This window comes from Squalius cephalus (genome assembly GCF_949319135.1).
Source record: "Squalius cephalus genome assembly, chromosome: 18".
In the NCBI taxonomy this organism is placed as follows: Eukaryota; Metazoa; Chordata; class Actinopteri; order Cypriniformes; family Leuciscidae; genus Squalius; species Squalius cephalus.
This window is the reverse complement of record NC_137139.1, coordinates 16,627,944-16,646,576: the sequence shown is the minus strand read 5'-3', so window position 1 is coordinate 16,646,576 and position 18,633 is coordinate 16,627,944.

The window sequence follows — 18,633 nt, the reverse complement described above, 5'->3', positions numbered from 1 at the left end:
ACAGTGAGTTGCATGATGGGACTGACATACATTTGCTCACCCTCCAATCAACCCATATCCACTTCTCTACCTCTCTCTCTCTCTCTCTCTCTCTCTCTACGACAGGTCTTCAGCCTTAAGCTTTAGCAATCAATGCAGTAATTAAGAAAGAGGCAGAGAGAGAGGAGGCCGGAGTCAGCACTCTTTCCATCCTCCTCTTTCCCATGATCCTCCACACCATCACTACCATTAGCCTATTTCTCCTTATTTTCCCATTTCATTTCATTCACTGCTAAGGTAATAACACATCTTTTGAATTCCACCCTCTTTATCTCACTTCCTGCAGTTTTTGGTGACGGGACGGTCGTGTCCACGTTCATTCGAGTACAAAATCTCCTGTTCTTGCATTATATGCTTCCGATTGTGTGGAAAGCCAATATACCTGTAAGACATCATGACTACATAATTACAATCGATTCAATCTGCTCTTCTGCACTCTTCAAAGGGTTTGAGGTTGATGGCAGTCTCCCTCTGCTGGTCATCACCTGGCATTGCAAGCGCGAGGTCTTGCGTCATTGGGAGACACAGTCAGTGTAGTGTCTTATGAACAGACTGAAAAATAAATACACACACATCCCAGAAAAGGAAGTGGGATGCACTTAACAGAATATATAGAGTATTTATATCCTGATTCTCTATTGGTATATTCCGTGTGTGTGTGTGTGCATGTATGTGTATGCTGTTTGCTGTGCTCACTCGCTCTGTGCATTGGGATGAGGGTATGCTATTAGACAGAAACGTTACATACATCCCAGTAGGTGAACTGCTGTGTCTTGCTGCATTGGGAGTGGAACGCCTGCATTAAAGGCTTTTTCACAACAGTATGGAGAACACTGCAGCAAAACTCCTTTACACTGGAGCTCCGCAATACACCACACTAGATGATGATGTCACTCATGCCTTTGCAAACACTGGTAACCTGCTTACATTGACAAAACGCTTTTGCCAACCAATCAGTGGTCACTTCTTCTCTGTCCTCTCCATATATCCTACAAAATGTTTCAATATAAATTAGTCCATAAAATTTGAATCAAAATTTTTTTAATACAAAGTGATTTTTCTCAAATTATTTGTTTAATAAATAATTATATATACAGCCTGGAAATTATTCTGTAAATAATACAATGACGCATCTAACATATTTTGTCTAACAAATATATTAAAGGTGGAATAAAGAGTGGAGGGAATAACTAATCTAATAGTTATAAAAGCACTAATTCTGGTTATCATTTCTACTGTCCCTAATGAATTATCAACAACATTATGGGTTAATAAATATTTTTTTGTAATTTAAAATAACTGTTTTCTGTTTAAATGTACTTTATTCCTCTGATGCAAAGCTGAATTTTCAGCATCATTATTCCAGTCTTCAGTGTCACGTGATCCTTCATAAATCATTATAATATGATAATTTGCAGCTCAAGAAACATTTCTCATTATTATCAATGTTGAAAATTGTTTTTTGGAAATCCTGATGCAGTTTTTTTCTGGATTCTTTGATGAATAGAAAATCTTAACTGTCACTTTTGATCAATTTAATGTGTATTAAAGAATATTAAAGTATTAATTTCTTAATATATATATATATATATATTTTAAAATCATACTTGACCCGAAACTTTTCAAATGGTGTATATGCAAATAGGAAGTTTATAAGCTTATACAAAACTTTATTTGATTTTATGAAAAGAAAAAAAGAAAAAGAAAGATGCTGAATGTGAGATAAAAGCCACAGAGGGGGAGGAAAGAATCAAAATCAATCTAGTGACAAAATTAAAATATCGGCTGCGAGTTGATCTACACCAACAAGATGACGTGGCAAAAATACTATTTATAAATCATTTATATAAAAAACACACACTATTAGTAAAACATTATTGTGCCAAGCTTTGTAGATCCTGCTTTCTCTGTGTGAGAAAATGCATAGAAAAATGCACACATTCCTAATTTGAACAAAAAAAACCTTCTGATGTAACTTCCTGCAATTTAACAGTTAAAGGTGCAATGTTTAATAAGGCATGTCAATTTAGGTTTGACCCTCTAGAAATCTGAATCTGCACTGTCCTGTACGAGGTTAAACTGAGTATTAGAGACCTGAGACTTGAATCTCACTATAGCAGCCCTACTTACATAGAACCTGAAAATAGAAATGAGACCACAGCAGACAGAGGTAAAAGAGGTTTAGAGTGAGGAAGAGAGGGAGGAAAGGGATGGATAACGGTTTGGAGACGAAATCAGAGGCCCTGGATTAGTGGTCGGCTGGCCCTGTTTTTAATATGAGCAGAATTTCTCGCTCATGGACCTCTAGAGGAATTCAGTGAGAAAGACAGCAGTCGCTGGCCACCGGTGCATTGAGCTCAGTTTGACTGAGCATGTGTTCGGAATGATAGCGGTGGTGATGTCAGCTAAAGAACTGGTCCTTGAGATCTCAATTCATGTATTGTATAGTCAATATTGAACATAAATTGCATGGGTAATGGGTTTGTGTTAAATGCCCTATTCGCACTGGATTAGTATTATCTGGGGACCTCGTGTGATTTAGAAATCCCCCCCCCCCCCCCCCCCCCCCAACACACACACATCTGAATTTCATGTGGCGCATTCGCACAGGATTAGCGAAGCCTGTGATTTTACTCGAATTTACTGACTTATCTCCCGGATATGATGTCAATAGGCTATTGCTTGGAAATGTCTTGTCGTTATAGGTCTAGCTGTATGATATATCATAAACAGAAGAATGTTCCTTACCACATGCTGCTAGTCATTCATCTCCATCTAATCATTCTTTTTGTTTTTGCTCGTCTGATGGTTTTCAGCTTTCTCTTTCTGCAAATTGTATAGTTGTATGGTGTATAGCGATATGACCCAGCACCCAAAATTACTATCAAAACACTCAAACGCAGCCGAATTCTTCACGAAAGATGGATAAAAAAGCGCACAGGAAACAAAAACCTTGAAAAAATTATAAACGACCCCGCCAAATCACAGAGATGCCGATTCGCACAGGACTAATATTATCACAGGACCTCGGTGTTCGGCGGGGGGATTTTTACTTTACAAATGACAGATATGGCCGATTCGCACGGGATTAAGATCACAGACAACCTCCGCAATTATTACAAATGACTAGAGGTCACCGGGTAATACTTATCCCGTGCGAATAGGGCTAAAGTCAGAGGCATTGAAAGAAATGAGAAACTTCAAGTTTCCGTTCCCAGTTGATTTTCATTTAGCTTTAAGTCCCATATTGTCAAAAATGATAGCATGATAGCAGAGGTCTAGGGGCTATGTAACTACCATATAAGTTTCAAAACAGTCAATCCACAGACAAATGCACACAGCCTGCATAAAGTAGCTGTGCCTTTTCACAAGCCGTTGTGACTTCCGTAAAAATGTGATGTCAGAACTACTGTCACCGCCTTCAGTCCCACCCCGAGCACTGTTATTAAAGCAAATTGTTATTCATATGTTGCACAAAAGCAACAAGAATAACTAAAACTAAATAAAAACGATTTACAGGCCAGAACGAGTTTTTATTTATAACATGTTTGCAGCGTTGAGCAGTGTAGCCAATCACAGATATATGTGTTGATTTCTTGAACGCAATGGCCAATGAGATGCATTTGAGATAGAATCCCCTCACCGCTCAACTGAATTTTTATTCAGTGCTGAATTCTGCATGCTGGCAAATCCTCTGATTATAACAAATGAAGTGTTGACATTATGAAAGATTTATTGTGCAGTCTGTCAGCTTCATTGAAAATTGAGCTTTGTGAGATCGCGATGAACCAGCTTTTTAGGAATTATCAAGGGAGCGCACTTTGCGCTATTTCTGTCATGCCAAACCATGCTCGCAGCAGCCTATGCTTGCTTTTATGTTAAATTAACAGTGGTTTGTGAATGTTTATGCTTTAATAACAAATCATTTATCACCATCATTACAGGTGTTTTATTTACTTTACTTGTGAGCATATCCAAGCCACAGCAGGCTACAGCATACATGACCCTAGTTACTTGTGGTTGGCCTGCTGTGCGTCACTCAGAAAACATCAGGCCAATCAGAAGAGAGGCTCATGAATATTAATTAGACAGGCCAAAATCAACCTGTTCTTGGCAGAGCTCCTAAGAAAGGAGCTGTAAAAATATATTGAGATGGTTTTTGGTACTTATACCACAATATATATTCTTAAGGACATCAAAACCTAAAATAAAACTCCAGAAAGGTGTACAATATGGGACCTTTAATGTGGTCAAAGAACGGCATAAAGGAGAACAAAATTGTGTCTTCCTGTTGGAAAGTCTTAATTATGACATCAGGGGTGTTCAGATTTTGGTCAGAGCAAGACGGTGATAGACAATTTCTACAAAAAATATAGCAAGGTGTTTTAACACTGGTTCTACAAAATGATGAAAAAAGAATGCACATCAGGTGTGTTTTTGATTTATTCAATTCATGAAGGTGCTGTAAACGCAATCGTTATATTCAAATTGTGTGCATGTAAAAATTTGTAATTTCATACAGTACATTCAACAAATTTACTGTCAACCACATTTTCATCTGCATCCAAATTTAGTCCTGGTTCACTTATCGTTCAAACTGTCATTTTTAAGATGACAAGAAGACCTTACTTAATGGACATCCAAATCAATGCTGTGTTCTGGGCTAAATGTGCTCGTTGGATGTGCGTAGTCTACATATGATGATATTTTGACTAGCTGAGAAATCGTGAAGAGCTTATAAAATGTGTAAAGGGAGTCAAAACAGCGGCAGGAATCCCTCTGTCACAGACCGACGAAGATCTGCTGCAAGGAAACGCAGTTCTGACGCCTGTACCGAACTGTAATGGGCAATGTAGCTCCTATGACGAGAAAAAACAGGTGCTTCAGCATTCTGTCCTTTTTAGAGTAATGTTTGGTTCGTTTAGATGTCTTTGGTCCATTTTGCATTCATATTTCAGTTGAACCACACCAGAGTTCGCTTGGTCTGCTTGTTTGGTGCGCATCCGGGTTCGGATGCACAGGGTTCACGCGCATCAGGGTTCACACTTAATCAAGTGAACTGCTCTATCAGAGCAATCGCACCAGGGTTAAATTTTATCAGACCGAACATGCCAAGTGTGAACACGCCCTAAAGGACTAAGCACTTTTGTTGTGCAGATGTGCACCCAGGTTTGATTGACATCAGAGTTGTCACACTTTTCGGAACACTGTTTTCCGAACTCAAGTTCGCACCCACATACCGCACCTGAGGGTGCTTTCACACTGGGCTCGTTTGCTGCGGTCCGAGCTCGAGCGCGATTGTTCCCGGCGCCCCCCTGTCTCATTGTCTCAAATGTCTCATTTCTGCTCCCCTTCAGCAAAAATGGACTCCCACGTTCTTTAGAACATTTGCAGTACATTCACAGCAGACGCAAGTGCCGTTATTTGCTGACGCTTTGGAAACAAAACCTAAAGTTTAAGACCAAAATATAAAAGTGAATTTAGCGATGCTATACATTTTGCTGCCACCTCCTGCGTTACCAAGCAACAAGGGTAAACTGCTGCTGCTTTGATGATGCAAATGCACTGCGCTTCAGAATCCAGCAATACAGTGGGAACACTATCCAGTGGGAACAATCGAACTTGGATTCAGACCAAGCAATCAAACCAAATGTGAAAGCACACTAAAAAAATTCTCTTTTCAGAGTGTCTGCCTCTTTAATTTTCATTACATTCATGATTAACCTTTTTGTTTTGTTTTTTGGAGAAATAAATGTCATTTGATTTAGTAGTTTTGTTTTTATTAGCTACCACTTGCAACACAAAATATAGAGTAACTGAATCTTTCAAAGATGTCTGTTTTTGATCCTCTGTATAGCATTGAGCTAAAGCAGTAGTGGGTCTCACTGTGCATGTGCATTCCACAATGGCATCTACTGTATCGTATTAAAGTTATAGTCCACCCAAAAATTAAGATTCTGTCTTTTTTTTTATATATACACCCCACTTTCTACTTGGTAACACAAAATATTTTTTTTAAGATTGTTGAAAAAAAAAATTGGTCTATACAATGAAAGTCAGTGGCGTCTAAAACAACATTGGCCCCCACTCACTTTCATTGTACGGACATTAGAAAAAAGAGACACTGTCCTAAAAATCTTCTTTGGTGTTCTATAGAGGAAAATCAGCTTTGAAATAGGCTTGGAACGACATGAATGTATACAGTATGTTTGCACTTCAAAAAAATCTCACTGCAGCCCACATCTGGACTGCCACTGGATATGCAAAATCACAGTGTTTGATTCCAGGTAAGAGGCTCAAGCAATGAAGGGTCAGATATTTTAGCAAAAGTGAGATATCATAATGCATGCTCTAGGTAAAGTGTGGCGTCCACCTCAAGAGAGAAGCCTGTGACTGCAGAGACTAAACTGCAGAGCAGCAATTTTTTTTTACCCTTGGATTGCCCTAATTATACAGTGCATTGATTTTACAATGCATCCATGGATTGATTAGCAATGCCTCTCTCTCTTTCTCTCTGTGCACCCCTTCACCTCCTACAGGAAGTATACTGTGCATGCCGGCTTTTACTGATCTCATGCGATCTCTCCCAGGGGTGAGAAGGCTGTGCCTGCTTTCCACTGACCTCCCTTCTTTCGTTCCCTTTCAGCTTCGGGTCCCTAAGAGTGTCCTCTCGGCAGTGGCAAATGAGGTAGAGAGGGCAAGTGATAATGAAAAGGAGAGCAAAATTGCTCTTTATCAAACTCCTCTCTTTTATGAAAAAGAAAGGAGCGAGGCAGATGAGTGCAGGGAGATCAATTGCTCTGGGTGGGGAAACGGGAGGCAAACAAGATGAAGAATGCATTTAAAAATCAATTACACAGTAAATATGACACAAGTCAGCCATGACGGCCTCAGGGGAGCATGGGAAAATAAGGTTCTTGCCTGTACTCTGGTAAATTCATTCTCAATGAATAAATTATTCTTTTGATGCGGAGGGCATTAAAAAATAAAATACGCATGGTGCCCGTGTTAACACAATGTTATTCCCTGATGACATTGTGCGTTATTAATTTCTTCTATACATTTTTGCTTACAATCCTTAGAAAGACTGCAGTGCAAGATATTACCCGAGAGGGTCATACTCCTACCATAGAGAAATGTCCAAGCCCTTCTTATAGCTATAAGCCTACATCAGCTCTTCTATTACTGCTATTTATTTTATTAATTAAATTTTTATTTGCTTATATATATATATATATATATATATATATATATATATATATATATATATATATATATATAAAAGCAAATAAAAAGTTAAAAAATAAGCAAATAAAAATAAGCAAATAAAAAATCACCCAACATATCATTTCTATATTGCCAATTTACAATTTACATGTTTAAAAACGAAGTTAACTCCTTGTTGGAACAGTTTGAGGACATCTCGTACCTCATATTTGGCACGTACCGTGTCAGGGAAATCATTAAAATGGGACGTAAACTGAACGAATAGCTCTGTGCTCTTGCATATCTTTTTAAAAAGCCGTTTCATCAGCAACAGCTTTGGGCTATCCTGTATTTTAAGCCTTTATTTAGAGAGGAACCGCACACAAGGTAATGAAGGGCATCGATCCAGGTTGCTTTATTAACGGGACGTGCTTCTGAAGCGCTAATAGGACGCCACTTATTCTGTGGAGGTTTAATTAGCCTCGCGCGGAAAATGTGCTTACAGCGCGCGCTGCCACTCGGCCGTCATCTCGCACCCCGGCCCGCACACACGCTCATTTCACGGGCCACTGGGACCGAGATCAAGACAGCGAGGCCCTTCTTCGTTCAAGTACAGCGTTCATTAAAGAGACAGTGAGTTTGTCTCCTTGTCTCAACTATCCCGTCCCTCTGTAAGTCCACTCCGCCCGCGCACTGAACATGCTGATGCAGCCTCGCTATTGGCAAAATCATGAACTATCGCGAGAAGTCGCTGTTGTCCACTAGAAGCGATGATCTGTTGAAAGTGACCTGCAATTTTGGAGTTAACTCGTAGTATTTCTCTTCTATATAAAGGATTTGTTCTCTAGGACTCCAGCATTTAGGACTCCACCAGTGCTAAAGGTTAATGTAACTATGATTGCTCATCATAGCGGGGTTCTACATATAAAAATCAAATTAATTTTCTCCATAGTGACATTGATTTTTAAAAATGAGGTTAAAACCTTTCAATACTGACCTACATTGAGCTCTGAGGTTGTTAAATGATGATATGTGCTTCTATAGGAGTCACAGGTCAGTGTCATTTTAGCTTCATAAAAAAAATGCTTTTAATAGGCTAGCCGAATGCCTTGTGAAGACCTAGAATTTGTTCAAAGGTTTATACCTAAAAGAAGTTAAGTAGGCTACATATTTTATATAGGCCCATGTATATATATATGTATATATATATATATATATATATATATATATATATATATATATATATATATATATATATGTATGTATAACATAAGTTCAAAGTTTTATGTTGAGTAAAATGCCCTTAGATGGTAAACTCTGTATATTACACATTTTTCCAAATAACTTCAAATGCAATACAAAGAACAAGAAACTTGTAAACTTTTGCCTGGTGCAGGCGAAATATGTTATTGCTTTGAAATGGAAGGACACAGAAAAACCTGGAGTGAAACAGTGGATCAAACTGATGTCCAGTAACTTGGCACTGGAGAAACTGACATATATTGCCAAAGGAAAACTGGAGGACTTTAAAGACATTTGGTTGCCCTTTCCACGCCTTGTAAAAGACTTTGATTTGTAGAAAATAATTTTGTTGTAATTGAGTGAAGGGTGAGTTTTAGGGTGGGGGGAGGGTCTTTATTTCATTTTCTTATGTGTGTGTTATGTGTTTTGTCCTTAAATTGAAAATTATAATAAACATATTTGTGAAAAAAAAAAAAAAGGTTTATGTTGTAGCCTACCATAAAGATTAGGCTAATAAATTAGTGGTGTTGTGTGCTAAGACTGCCAAAATTATTCATATCTTATTCTGAGTTCATGAAGTAATGGATTTTTACGGTGATTGAAATATATAGACACATTTTCAGGCTTTCATTTTATACAGGCCTCTGCAAGCATATCTGGTAAATGTTGATACTCTCCGGTGGCATCTGAAGAATGTGGACACTAGAGCTTGCATTACTCTGATCAAACACTGACCCTTTCACACATTGATTATTTGATGACTTCTTCCAGGAAATGCCCAGTCCACTTATTTTATACTCCTGACTGACTGCAAACAAGACTGTTCTGCTGTGATTTCTGAAAAGGTTGATCAGAGTAACAGTGGATATTTGTCACTCACACTGTATGAGTGAATGTTTCAGTTGTTTTCAACAACTCATGTTTCATGTTTTTCAATCTCAGACAGACTGTACCTGAGACTATTACTTCTATCTTTTCTCAAAGAAAACAACGGTTTGCATTATGCATATAGTCCAGAGATGAAAATCCCTATGTAAACTTGTGTAAATGAGAAACGTTGGCATGTGCCCACAGCTCAAGTGTAGTGATGATACGCTGTCTATGTGTGTGTTTGTGTGTGAGGGATTCACTTGTGTGATGTGTTTCTGCAGTTGTGCTTAATAAGGTGGTGCCCCAAAATAGATCAGGAGAGAGAGAACTCCCTCAACCCACACACACACACACCAGCGGTCTGATAAAGACCACCGGGATCTCTGACAAACTGCATACGCACCGCTTTTCCACTCTATTCGGACTGTGTTTCCCTCTGGACTCTCTTCCAGCTGCCTTTGCATGTGGTTCCCTGATAAACAACTGCATATCAACTTTAAAATCATGTCAGGGTCACCAAAAAAAATGTAAAATAGGCCAGTCGCGGCCTATTGTTTAGAGAGTCAGACTGGTAACCCAAAGGTTGTGGGTTCGCAAGGAAATAACTGAGATGCCCTTGAGCAAGGTACCTAACCCCCAATCGCTCCCTGGGCGCCACAGCAAAGGGTGTGCGTGTGTCCACGGTTTGCAGTGTGTTTGTTCACTACTCACTGCTCCTAATGTGTGTGCACTAACTTGGATGGGCTAAATGCAGAGGATAGATTCTGAGTATGGGTTACTTTCACACGTCACACACTAATATGATGACTCCATTGCTATACAGAAACATTATTGTGTGGCTTAGTTTGTTGTTTATGTGTAGGTTCAAAGGTTTATATTATGCCAAAAAAAAGAAGAATGTATTAATTCCTTGACTTTTGTTTTGTTATTGATACTAATTGGAGGTGGTTGGTTTGCTTCAACTCTTTACAGTTTTTCTGGATTGCTAAAACACTAAACCCCATTCTCTGAACCAAATTCTCAATAGTCTAAACCAATGTGTCGAATAAATCACTCTTTATGTAAAACATTAAACAAGTTCAGGTCGTTAAAACACCGTTTGCAAATCTCATGCACTCTTTTTTCAAAACTCTAAACACATTCTCACTCACTAAAACACATTTTGCACTGTGATGCACTTATGTTTCAAAATGCTAAACACAGGCAGGCAAAAGTTAAACACAACTACAACACAGTTGTCATCGTTTACACACAACTACTAAAAATTGTTCACACTTATTTCTTATGATGTGACCAAACCAACTGTACACAATACAAGTCAGTTCAGAGTCCCAGAATTGACTCAAAATGTTGCACTGAATGTTGATACCAATAATGGATGGTGACAATACAAGAGGGAGAGAAGGAAGAGAGTATGTGTATACGAGGAGGTGAACAAGCAGGATGAGGATGAGGACGAGGAAGAGCAGGTGAGTGAGAATGTTGTCAAGACTGGATCTGCTTTAGGGTTTTTCCCTTTGCCTGCAAACATGATATTGTCTGAGATGTGAAGAAACTCCTCTGGCCAGACCAACATGAAGACATGATGATGAATCAATCTCTCATTGACCTTGATTCTGCAGTTGCACAACTCTTCTGAGTGACTGTAACATGCTTTTCATTTAGAGTATTTTACTGTAACCTTTTTGTCTTTTGCAGTTGGGTCACTATTTTCACAGTATGCAAGAGCTGAATACAGACATCCGATAGGCCTACTATACAATATCCATTACAATACTACACTTGCAGTGCATACAGTATACCATTTATTCAGCTTACTACTGTACATTGTCATTACTATACTTTTTTACATAATTGCAAAATTTGTTTACTTTGTTACACTATACTTTTTTCCTGTAACTGCATGCTCTGGATTCTGTGTTCTCCATTTTTCTCTGTAGTGTCTAATAATGAACTGTAGTGTTTATAATATTGACTCGTGTGTATGATCTGAAAGTATTGTTTGATTTTGAGCACAGATAAAATGGTTTTGAGGCAATTGTTTGATTTTGCCAGAAGAGTCAGAGGTTCTCTGAATGTGGTTTGAAAATGTGGTTTTGTGTTCAAGGTTTTGAGAAAGTGAGTGATGGTTTCAAGAAATGTGTTTTAGCAAAAACTGTAATAAGGAATTGACTAATTGAATAAATATTACAGTTTTTATCGATTGCTTAAACACATTTCTTGAAACTATGCCTCGTATTCTCAAAACTATAAACACAAATCCATAACTTCTCACCCAATTCCCCAAACATCCTATTTTCAGGTCAAAATGAAGCTCTACACTCAAAACCATTCACTCTTGCTGAAAAACCAAACTTTGCCCTCAGACAGGACACACAAGCCCTCACAAACACACACACTACAACATAGTCTAACACACTGGTGCAATAAATTCAAAACAACATTTCCAAAACTGGTAAGTTATGTTGCTTGTGGTTCCCCCCATCACAAACCTTTTCACATGATGAACACAAAAGACACAACCAGTGGATACATTGGCACATTTTTATTCATACACAGAAAACACACACACACAAAAATATTTTTTTTTACTCTTTTTTTTTTTTACTCTTTTTTTTTTTTACTCTCTCCTCAAATTTTTTTTATTTTTATATTTACTTACAGTAAGATGTGTGTGACCAACATATGACAGTAAAAGAGCACACACAAACCATATGGAAGTCGAATTGTATTGGAATGGTAAAGAGTGTTGGTACGTGACAGGATGGCCTCCACTCAAGGATACAATATGATGAACGAGTCTAAGAATGTTCCACATATGGTTGAAATACCATCATTTGCCTAGAAAGATAACATTCTGGGAGTCAAGACTATAAAGGAGAAAGGATGCCTTCACTGTCACACTCTGCAGCCACACTGTCTGACTGTACGACTGCTGGCCTTTTCTTGCAAGAAAATAAACCTCATCAAAGACTATTGGAAATGTTTGTCTCTTATTCAGTGATAGAATTTTGTTTGCCACCACACCTCCCTGAAGGTTCTCGAGGTGACGGTAAAGCGACTCAAATTTGGCCTTACTCGTAGCCAAGCCTCCCTCATAGTCATAACATTGACAAAGACATGGGCAACTAGAGTGGCTTGAATTTCATCTGAGACTGCTTGTCTTCTTGTCCTTTCCCTTCCTCCTCCTCATTCTTATCCCTCCTCGATCTCTTCCTTCATGTCTTTCTGGATCCATTGTTCCAAAACGCAATAAACTGATTTGGGCCCTTTTATATATCTATTGAAGGATCTGATTGATGTGTGTTAAATTTTGACTCTTAGTGTTTCCACCTGGGTAATTGTGTGCTAACTGAGCTGAAGCTGTGCTGACTTGAGTGAACAATATTGAATGCTAGTGCTTTCTAAATGACAACATGGTCTAAGCAATGAGAAATGAAGGGATTTGTGTGTAGAGTTTTGCAGTGACAGTTCAACAAATCTGACTCATGTGTCAAAACAGGGAATAGTGTTTATAGTTTAGTGAAATGGGTGTGCTTTTTGATAAATGGCATTATGGTTTTGAAATTTTAGTTCAAAAGCCTGGTTATAGTGTTTAAGCAATCGAGAAAAACTGTAAATCAATCTCTTATTGACAGGTACTTTTGTGGTTTTATCAGATTACTTGCATAACCTGCTATTCACCTTGCATATTTTTTGATTACTTAAAATATGCATTATATTAAACATAGGCTAATTGTATTTTGTTATTAATCTTACTATCTTGTGGACGCAATTGCGACGCAAAGAATCGTGATAAAACCGTGAATCGTGATTTTCCTGAAAACTTTGATGACTAACTTGTAAGACCCAGATTTACTGCTCAGAACAGCCAAAGGACTCTAAATCTACAAAACACTGCAAACAGTCAGTGATGCCTAAGGATGTTAACGGCATTTCATACTTGTGCACAGGATTATTTGTGTAATTTGAGTTATTTTACCTGGTAAACAACATATACGTACATATCTGGTGCACCTTCCTTTTTGCTCACGCTTATGTTTTTCAAATGACAAACATCTTACATTTAAAAGTGTATGTGAACTAATGAGCAGAACTGTATTTGAAAGGTAGCTGCTCTTCCAAAGGGGGCGTGTGTGTGCGTGTCTGTGTGTGTATTTGGCTTAGAGGTACTGTATATGTACTAGGATGATGGAAATCAATCGAAGACTTATCTATCCCTTCCTGCCTCCCTGCTTGTGTTTGATGAGGTTTCTGAGGTCCATTATGTGTTGGTGGTGATTTGCTCCCTCTGCTTTATCTGCTGAAGTGCTAGCTAATATGATTACAGAGCATTCACTAAAGCACCGTTTGCCTGTCTCAGCTCTTCACACACACAACCATTTAATCAGTCCCCTGTGACCAGAGAGAGAGAGAGAGAGAGAGAGAGAGAGATGGATGGATGGATGGTGGTAGTGAAGGTCTCTGAATTTGACACATCTTTGAGTTTGTCTTTTTTTCTTCTTTTTAGCCCAAACAGTAGAGGACAATAATGGAAAACGGTTATTGTTTATCCCAGTGAAGTCAGATGGTGTAAAGCAAACTTTCCTACCACAGAATCACGTCAAGATGCATAATGGTACAGTGTTTAATGTTGTTTTTTTTTATGTAAATTAAATGCAATATGGATATTGTTATGTTTATTAATAACTGCTTGAAAATGATTGCATTTATTTGTTTTCATTTGGATTGTTACTTATAGTTACAGTCAACTTATATGAAACCGTTAGTTAAAATAAAAGGAAATCATACTGGGGTTTAGGTTTAACATTTCCACAGAAATTCTTTGGTGAATATATTGGTGGGTATATTTGCATTTTACACAAAAATACAAAAATAAATTAGTTGTTTATGCCAAAAATATATAAATAATGCCTTAATAATATATAATAATGCGTATTTCATTCCAGAGTTATTTTACTGCTTATTGATCCGTAAGTTTTAAATTCAGAATGTTTCAATGCTAAGTTACTTTTTTTTCTTTTTTTCTTTTTCTTAGAATCAAAATAAACAAACTAAATGTTAAAATCGTAATGTGGGAAATGTTTACATGGGGAATGTTTACAAAAAGATCCTTAACTGAACAAGATGTGGCATTATTATTGCATGGAAATATAAAACGTTTCTCCCTTCCTTGCAGTTCACTATAAACTTTCTTTGAATGAATGACAAATATTGTGTTTCCTATGGGGACGACATATTTTACTGCACACGAGATGTTCAATGTCGTCTAATTCCTAACTGTGTCATTTTCAAAGAGTGAAGGATGGCGTATCCTGCGGAACCTGTGACTGCACGAGCACTGCTGCGGGAAATACTATGAAATTGCGCCACCTAGTGGATCAAGAAAGAAACGGTTGCTTGATATTACTGATAGCAAATAGAGCTAATGTTGCAGGGGCGTGGCTGCGACTGAAATGAGTTGAGCTACTTATCAAACTACACTACACTGTAAAAAAATAATAATAACAATGATTTGTTATTACAACATTTTTTCTTTTGTACAAATAAGCGTAGATAATTCATGTGGTTCAGATAACATTATATTTTGAGTTTCTGTTGATTAAACCAATCATTGTCACTTAAATTTTTTATTTCAACGAACTCAAAATTTGAAGTCAACCAGGTTACTTTTTAAGTTTAACCAACAATATGTTTTACAGTGTACTAAAGTGTCCTTTAAAGGAGCAGAATTGTAAGCTAGAAGTAACTGCTGAGCCTATAGTGTCAGTAGCCTATTTCTGAAAAGCTCTTTTAAATAAAGCCATATTTATTTAAGGCTATTTTGTTCATTTAGAAATATTTCAGCATTCAAACCACGCAATGATGAGTAATTTCCACCTTTAGTGGAAATCAAACGTTTGGACATTTTGGCTAAATTGTTTCAGCCTTGAGTCATGTTGTAGTTTTAAATAATGAAATACAATTATGATAAATCTGACTCTTTGTAAACACGCCTCTGCAAATCCATGATGATCAGAATGTAACACTATCTGCAGATGCATGTTCGTATCAATGTGTTTTTGTGAGGTGATTTGACATGTTTGGTTCAGTTCATTAAGTGTTTTGTATTGTCCAAAACTTGTCCAGTGACAGCACAATGCCGTTACATTATTAGTCAGCACTATTAGGTTTTGTGGTTATTTATCTGTCTCTTGAATGATATATGACTGTGCAGGGTCCAAATCTTAACAAATATTACACGTGTACAGACCTGCATTTGTACAGCTTTAGCATCATTTTTGAATAATGTGTGTGTGTGTGTGTGTGTGTGTGTGTGTGTGTGTGTGTGTGTGTGTGTGTGTGTGTGTGTGTGTGTGTGTGTGTGTGTGTGTGTGTGTGTGTGTGTGTGTGTGTGTGTGAGTGAGAGAGAGAGAGATAAGAAATGTGAACCCTCAGCAGAATGACTCAGGTAAGCTGCCAACTCAGGCCCAGTGACACTTGCGTAACTCCTCCATGCCACAAGTCAAGAGAACTCTACCTCTGTCTCACTCACACTCTCAGTGAAAACACATCAATGAGTTACATGGGGAGTGTGAATGGCATTTATAACAGATACATATATAAACCTTTTCATTTCAGTTAAAGATGACTCTCTCTCTCTCTCTCTCTCTCTCTCTCTCTCTCTCTCTCTCTCTCTCTCTCTCTCTCTCTCTCTCTCTCTCTCTCTCTCTCTCTCTCTCTCTCTCTCTCTCTCTCTCTCTCTCGCTCTCTCTCTCTCTGAGTCATGGATGGGAAAGTAAACAGACGAGAGGATATTTAAAGCACCAGTGGGGAAGGACACCATTCGAGCTCCATTCAATGCAAATTCACTTCTCTCTGTCAATGAGTCACTATTGTCACATTAATTAACCAGAAGAACTGAGAAAACATGGAGTGAACTTTGACATTTTGTCTTTTGTAGTGAGACGTTTACATACAATTTCTTGTAATGAAATGTCTATCAATAAATATACTAAAATGGCAGAATGAGAATTAATGAAATATTTTTTTTTTAAGTATTTATACACTACTGTTCAAAAGTTTGGAGGTTTTTTTATTTATTTATTTTTTTAAGAAGTCTCTTATGCTTACCAAAGCTGTGTTAATTTGATCAAAAATACAGTGAAAACACTAATATTGTCAAATTCTATACATTTTTCAAATTACATTTATTCCTGCATCCAGCTGAATTTACAGCATCATTACTCCCTCAGAAATCATTCTAATATGATGATTTGATGTTCAAGAAACATTACTTATCATTATAAATGCCAAAATAAGTTTTGCTGTTTAATAGTGTTGTGGAAACCATGATACTTTTTTTTTTTGGTCAGGATTCTTTGATGAATAGGAAGTTCAAAAGACAGCATTTATTTAAAATAGAAATCTTTGTTAACTGTCTTTATTGCCACTTTTGATCAATTTAATGTAATGCTGAATAAAGTAAAAGTACCCCAATCATTTATCCCACATGTCTGTGACTCTTTACATGCTTTTCCCGATTCATTTTCCTTCCAATCTCAGGAGGACACATTCGTTTTGTACACATTCCCGTACATCATGGTTAACAGATAAAACATCTGATGAAGATAAGACTATCACAAGTGTGATTTCTCAAGTCAGTCAGCTGTCAGTCGTAGTAATGTTTTCATTCTCTGAGGGAGGCAGTGAAGAGTAAAGCTGAAAATGATCAGATCTGGCATGTTGGTTTAGAAATCTGATCGTTTTGGTAGTTTGGAGCAGTTCAGCGGTTCACTTTTATACATGTATGTGGTTTATGCTTACATTCTTTTCTCTGTTGTATCTGGAGAGTTTCTGACCATAGGGTCTCTGACCGTAGTGCTGATATCCTACAGACTTCCTTCGTGGGATTCCTCTGTTTTCAGCTTGAGAGCGGAGATCACACACACACACACACTCCAGGCCAAAGAGGAAAAAAAAGGGCCAAGTCAAAAATATTTAGTGGTCGTTTAATGGTCTTAACCATTTTAGTCACAAATTACTGGTGAGGAAGTTAACAAGAATTGCAGAAATACTGTAAAGTAACTTAGCACAGAATAGTCTTCCCCTTTGTTTTCTTTAAATGTTTAACCATGTGGGTTAACTTGCAAACAGCTTTTTACAGTGTTGTTCCACTCAATGTTAATGGCTTCAAAAGTAGTTCAAAAATGAGTGGTCTTTGTAATTTGTGCAGGAGCATTGTCTTGTTGAAAAATAACATCTGATCATTCCTCTTTAGAGAACAACTTTTCATTTGTGGGAAGCAAGCCATTCTTCAATATTCTCCTGCACTCCAAAGCATTAAATGGCTTTTCACAGTGAAGTATTTCACCAATACAGCAGCTAAATAGACTAAATAGCTTTTATAGACAGCTCTGGAACATCACCATGCAACTTGTGTCTGTACCTCGTCATGTTTTTCCTCAGTTTGTGGTCTCTGACTGGGCTCAGGTATTCTGCTGTCGTGTAATGCCTGTTAAAGGCCAAACAACATTGTAGTTTACTTAATAAGCCAGGTCATTTTCTTTTCGCTGCCATATAGTGCAATAGGTTCTATGACTGATTGGAATATTTTGAGCCAGATTCTAATTGGTATTTCAAATTGGATCGATTTTTTAATGGCATAGAAAGCCTTTCTTGCTTTCTCTTTCAGTTCTTCCACGGCCAACCAAGTTGAGGTTTCCATTTGCACTGAATTTCAAACTAAGGTGTGTAGCTTGTGGCATGATCAATGTTGATCATATCCCAAGGGTGAAATTGACATCTGGGTCTTTTCTGGAATGTTGTACTTTAGTTTGAGTTGGGTTAAGTTCTGACAGAAGTGATGCAGGATGTCCAGGTTCTGCTGTAGACCCTCTTCTGTTGGAGACAGCAGGACCAGAACATCTGCGAACAGGAGGAACTTTATAATGTACAGCCAGGTGCTGTTGATTGTTCTAGGAGTTTCACCAATTCATTAATGTATATATCCTTTCTGGGTTCATTTTTATTTCGCTATAAAGTTGTTCAAAGAGATTTTCTCCAGGTGTCTCCATTTTGTATGGCTGTTTGTTCATGATGTTTTTTTTTTATTCAGGGAATTCCAATTGTCCCATAATTTGTTAGAAACTACAGATTCTTAGTTCTTTTTTACATGCACTGTTCTCTCTTTTTTTCTGAGAGTATACTATTTAAGTTCCTCACAATATTGATGGCACAAATCTGCATCGTTTGATTATGTGTTTTTGATTTGATACTTGTCTTAATTTCTTCCTC